This window comes from Chenopodium quinoa, unplaced genomic scaffold (genome assembly GCF_001683475.1).
Source record: "Chenopodium quinoa cultivar QQ74 unplaced genomic scaffold, ASM168347v1, whole genome shotgun sequence".
Taxonomy (NCBI): Eukaryota; Viridiplantae; Streptophyta; class Magnoliopsida; order Caryophyllales; family Amaranthaceae; genus Chenopodium; species Chenopodium quinoa.
The window spans coordinates 2,602,475-2,609,187 of NW_018745650.1; positions in this window are offsets into that span (position 1 = coordinate 2,602,475).

Sequence of the window (6,713 nt, forward strand, 5' to 3'; positions counted from 1 at the left end):
TGAGAGTCACCAAGAGTCTCAATGGAAACTATGATGGACTCGTGTTTGATGTGACTAGGTCACTCTCGAACATGAAGATAAAGCCACCGGAAGAAGGTTGTCTTGCTAAGGAGAGGCGCCGACTTTGGTCAAGGGTCTACAATATCAAATTGAGACATGGTATGCCCCTCCGACCTCATGTGCTTAGAATGGCTAGGTTCTTCAAGCACATGGAGCTTCTCGGAATCTCATTGGAGGATGAGATGGCGGGTCATATCTTGCTTGTTTCACTCCACTCGGGCTATGATGCACTTAGAGCGCATATAGCTGTGGGAAAGGAGACACACTCTTTAAGAGAGGCGGTGCAGCTGCTTCACCAAGCCACCTCCTATGGAGCAACCAAAAAGCCCCTAAGAACAAAGCGAAGATGTGATGCTTCTATTGTGGTGGGCAAGGCCACTACAAGAGGGAATGTAAGATCTTCCAAAAGGATGAGGAGGAGAGGAATGTTTTATCTACCTCAGGTAACTTCATTAACACTTGTGCATAAAGCTATTCATAGGTATTGGATACCATGTATAACTCACTTTATGCTTCCATTTCAGGGACCAAGTGAAAGGGCTTTACAAGTAGATGTGCAACTACAAGCGGACGATTAAGATGGTCTTTCGGTCGTGCTTGTAGGCACATTTTTGTCTATGGCTTGTAATTAACTAATCTTTGTTTATCATGCTTTTGAACATACTTTGATCTATGGTGTTGGACACCAGGTTACATTGATCACAAGACTATAACAATGGTTGTTTTGAAATGTCTTGCTTATATGTTCTATAAAATTGCATATGATTACATAAATGTTAATGATACCACCAAAAGAGCTAAGACCATTAGGTCGAATCAAACCTACTTGTGGCATTGTCTTCTTGGCCACACTAACATCGAACGCATCAAGAAACTTCTTCATGAAGGTATTCTTGACTTATTTGACTTAGAGTCGTTTGAAAATTACGAAGGATGTCTATCAGGCAAGATGATAAAGCAACCATTCTCCAAGTTGGGAGAAAGGGCTAGTGACTTATTGGGTCTAATACATACGGATGTATGTGGACCAATCAGTACACCCGCAAGGAATGGTTATCAATATTTCATTACATTCACCGACGACTATAGTAGATATGGTTATGTCTACCTTATGTCGAACAAATCTGAATTTTTTGAGAAACTCAAAGAGTTTCAGAGTGAAGTGGAAAATCAACTTGGCAAGAAAATCAAAGCACTTCGATTGGATCAAGGTGGCGAGTATTTGAGCCACGAATTCGACGACCATCTGAAAGAACATGATATTCTCTCAGAATTAACACCTCCCGGAACTCTACAACGGAACGGAGTCCGAAAGGAGGAATCGAACCTTGTTAGACATGGTCCGATCTATGATGGGTCTTAGTGAACTTCCGATCTCTTTCTGGGGACACGGACTTCTAACCGCGACACTAACACTGAACCGAGCTCCGTCAAAAGCTGTCGAAAAGACTCCATATGAATTATGGACGAAGAAACCTGCACGGTTGTCTTTTCTTAAGATCTGGGGTTGCGAAGCATATGTCAAGAGATTAATTTCTGACAAATTTCACCCAAAATCAGACAAGTGTTTCTTTATGGGATACCCAAAAGAAACTAAGGCGTATTACTTTTACAACAAATCCTAGAACAAAGTGTTTGTTGCTCGTGATGGTGTCTTTTTGGAGAAGGAACACCTTTCTAAAATGACAAGTGGGAGGAAAATTGAACTCGATGAAGTTCGAGAGGACGAGCAAAAAAAGTCAACCTGACAAAACTGACAGTTAAAGTGCTTTAGAAGCAGCTGTTGACATTGGTCAGAGTGCTTTAAAAGCAGCTACTGACATTGGTCAAAGTCAAATCGACAATGCAAATGCTTAACCTATTACCCTACGTAGGTCGCAACGACCAAGATCTCAACCAAACAGATACCTCGGTGTTGTCTTAACCAAAGATCAAGACATCCTAATAATGGATGGAGGTGAGCCAGCGACGTACAAACAAGTTATGAAAAGCCCCGACTCTGCAAAATGGCAAGAGGCCATGAAATCCGAGATGGACTCCATGTTTGAAAATCAAGTCAGGGACTTGGTTCATTTGCTCAAAGGTTACACACCTATCGGTTACAAATGGATTTTCAAGTTGAAAACCGACAAAGATGGAAATGTATTTATATACAAAGTTAGACTGGTGGCAAAAGGATACAGGCAAATTCACAGCGTTGATTATGATGAAACCTTTTCACCAATCGCTATGCTTAAGTCCGTCCGGATTATCCTAGCAATTGCCGCATATTATGATTATGAAATATGGCAAATGGATGTCAAAACCGCCTTCTTTAATGTGAATTTGGAAGAAACTGTGTATATGATACAGCCGGAAGGTTTTGTTGATCCAAGCAATGCTGGGAAGATATGAAAGCTTATGAAGTCCATTTATGGACTTAAGCAAGCAAGCAGAAGTTGGAATCTGCGATTCGATGAAGCCATTAGTGAGTTTGGTTTTATCAAGAATCCAGATGAATCTTGTGTTTACAAGAAGGTCAGTGGGAGTGACATCGCATTCCTCGTCTTATATGTCGATGACATATTATTCATTGGAAATAACACTAAACTGTTAGAGTCCGTGAAGGGCTGGCTTGGAAGTGCTTTTCAATGAAAGAATTAAGAGAGGCATTGTACATATTGGACATCAAGATCTATCGGGATAGATCTAAAAGGATGATTGGATTGAGCCAAATTACTTATATTGATAAGGTACTGGCACGATTCAACATGGAAGGGGCTAAAAGAGGGCACCTTCCCATGTCCCATGGCATAACTCTCAGCAAGAAGCAGTGTCCACAGACACCTGATGAGCGAGAGAGGATGAATCAGATTCCATATGCTTCGCTTATTGGATCGATCATGTGATCATGTATGCCATGATATGTACTAAGCCGGATGTATCGTATGTCTTGAGTGCTACGAGCCAATACCAATCAGACCCAGAAGAGGCGCATTGGACTGCGGCCAAGAATATGCTAAAGTATCTGAAAAGGAACAAGGATAAGTTTTTGGTGTATGGTGGTAACAATGATTTAGTTGTTGAAGGTAATACCGACGCGAACTTCCAAACTGACAGAGACGACTCCAAGTCGCAGTCAGGGTACATATTCTGCCTAACTGAAGGAGCGTTTAGTTGGAAGAGTGTTAAGCAAAGCACCACTGCAGATTCTACCACTGAAGCCGAGTACTTGGCAGCTTCGGAAGCAGCTAAGGAGGCAGTTTGGATTCGTAAGTTCATTAGTGAACTTGATGTTGTACCCTCTATCAAGGGTCCGATAGACCTCTATTGTGCTAACAATGGAGCTATTGCTTAGGCTAGGGAGCCAAGGGAACATCAGAAGGTTAAACATGTCAAGAGGCGATTTCACATGATAAGGGAATGGAAGTCCGAGGGTGAAATCAGAATTTGTAAGATTGGAACGGACGACAATGTAGCTGATCCACTCACTAAACCTTTGCCTCTAATGAAGCACAATAAGCACTTTGAGGCAATGGGAATCAGGCACGTTGGAGATTGGCTTTGATTTCCCTGTTATAAGTTTTAATTAAATTTGAGATTTGATTGTAAAATACTATGTTGAACCATTCGATTTTGGAGCAATTAAATTTTCTACAAATTTATTATTACTCCATTCCTATTTAATTGTGGTTTAGAATTAAATAATGAGTCCATTTGATTTATGAGAATATTCAAAGCAGGGTATCAAGACCTTGTCTTGGATAAAGAAACACCTGTTAAGTGAACATTGAATATTACAATCGAAAATTATCCCTAATCAAGGTCATTTAAATGATGGACGATTAATGACCACTTAAGATTAGTGTGTAGTATGATTTATAGCACCGTTTCTTGTACTACGAGGACATGGTTGTCATAAATCATTTGCACAGGTATTGGTTTAGAACTATACTGGATCGACCTGAGAATACTTTAAGAGATTAAAATCGTCATAAGTATATTTCCCATTATAGCTATCGGAACCTTTTTCCTCGACCATGAGTATTGTAAGTTCTCTTGTTTGAGTACTAGTCCGTTTTGATGTTGTCAATTGTCTGCCGTAAAAGGGGATTATAACTGCAACTCGGGCGACTAGGTACTCTTAGTAAGGGAAACTAAAAATAAAAGACTGGGAATGTCCCCTTACTAACAATAGGGAACATGTCTTTGTTGTTTATAAGGCCTCTCGAAGAGCAAGACTGTGAAAATGCATGGCCGTGCTTAGATGGATTTTAGAAATCATCTGCTTATTGACAGTCAAACATGGAAATCGAGAAACACTTCTGGACGTAATAAATATGACGAAGAATCTTACCTTATAATTCATGAAGAGACATTAAGTGACATAGGAAATGGGCTATACACTCACTACACACTTGTCCGGAAGGACAAGTGGGAGATTGAAAAGAATGGTGTCTTTCCAACAAGTGTATTATTCTGATAGAGGGTTTGGAATTATTAGAAAGTTAATTCTTCAGTGAGGTCAAGTGATCGGAATGCCTAGGCGGAGGCCGCTTTCGATCAGTAATATTAATGGGTAATTAATATTACGGCTTAATCTTGACTGAACCTTTCGGGTCGCACCCGATCCGAGACGACGAATCAATCCAAAGGATTAGATGAGTCATTAGAGTATTACGAACAAAGACGTCAGATATCGAGCTTAGAGCGTCGAAACCGAGCGTCACAAGTCAAGTCGAATTTAGAATTCGACGAGACGTAGAATCAAGCAAGCGACAAGTACGAGCCAAGCCGTAGCATTGCATTGGCCTAGCCATGCGAGTGCTAGGCTAGGCAAGGTTACAAACCGCATGCGTGCTAGCGTGCCAAGCATTGCCCAGCACTCGCACATCGCACACCACGAGCATCGCAAGCTGCGTGCCATGCGTGCGTGTGTATGCTGTGGCTACACGTGCACGGTTGTGCGTGTTTGCTAGCATAACAGCACCAAGCAGCAGCATTTAGGCCTCGCACATCACTAGCACACCCTTAACGCATCGCAGCAGCAGTAGCCCGCAATGCATGAGTAGCTTGCTTGCTGCGCGCATGCGAAGACAGGCTTGCTAGCAAGCCTAGCCTTGGTGCTAGGCGCCAGCTGGGCAGCCTTGGTAGCCAAGACAGGCTGCTAGCTAGCCAAGAATGGGGTACAACTCTACCGTTTGTAGAGGGGATCGATTTTGAGGATTGCTTGGGGAGCAAGGGGATTTTTGTCCCCGCCCTAAATGGTCCTCACCTACTCCCTCTCACCATTTGCCACTTGGCGCTTGTGGATTCTTTTTGCATTTTAATTTGTTTTTAGATTAAAATAAATTAGGAAAAATGTAATTCTCCTATATTGATGGGGAATGGGAAATCAAGGCTCCCTTACCTATAAATACCCAAGTTTTGGGTTTGGGAAAAAGCACTTGAGTTGAACTCAATAAGGCATCTCCTTGAAAGTGAGAAAACCTTTAAGTTCGTAATACTCTAGTTTTTCTTTGGTCTAGCCCCGAATAACCTTCGGGGTAGAGACCGCTCGGGTCGGGTCGAGGGTGCGAGATGTCGGAGGCCTATGCACTTGCGAGGCTATAGCTTTCAACTAAGAGCTCGTAAGCGAGCGAAGCACGCGTCGAGGGTAAGAATGTCTTTTCTCTTTCTTTCTCTTTGTTCTTTAAATTATGTGATTGCATGTTTAGTTTCCTTAATTAGTGTGCAGGTCTTGGGCGAGTTTCATTCTGCGTAGTCTTGGACGCTACGAAACCCAACAAAAGTATCCATTTTAGGGAGGCCAGGTAGTCCCATTTGCTTAGCTATTCCTTTCTTCTTTCCTAAAGTCATTCCAGGAAATTGTCTCTTAAGGATAGCATTAACCACGAAATTTGAGTGGGGGTTGTAATCAAGAGGGGTCTTTTCATCTTCATCAACGAAAGAGACCGCTTTGGCGTTAAAGCCCCACAGATCTTCATCATTTTCATTGTGCTCCACATTAATGATTGGTTTATCAACCGCTTTAATTCTCATGGGGAAGCATCGATTGTGACAGGAATTCCTCTAACTATAGCCTTTACTTGTTGATGGAGGGATGAAGGGAAGGCCTTAAGGTCATGGAGCCAAGGGTGTCCCAACAATAAGTTGAATGAAGCCTTGATATCTACTACTTGAAAAGTAGTACTATGTTCGATGACTCCTGCAGTGATATTCAGAGTAATGGTTCCAAGGGCTTGACGACGAGTATTGTCATAGGCCCTTATGCCTTGTGTGGATAGTGATAAATCTTCATCTCTTATTCCCAACATTCTTTCAGTACGAAGTGGGCACACATTGATTGCCGAACCATTGTCTACAAGGGTCATGGGCACATTCGTTCTTTTACACACCACCGTGAGGTTTAAAGCTTTATTGTGTTTATCACCTTCCGCGGGGGTAGATCCTTGTCAGAATAGGTGATCAAGTTTATAGGACTAGGGAGGTCACTTGTAAGGAAATTGGCCAATCCCTTTGGAGTAGTCTCGAAATCTATTCCTACTTTTGCAAAAGCATCCATCACCGCAACTCTATTTTCGTGAGATGAAGCTAGAAGTTTCCAAACATTCATCTTAACCTTAGTCTTTTTGAGCTGTTTAACAATATCATTGTCTTCTATAATGGGTGTT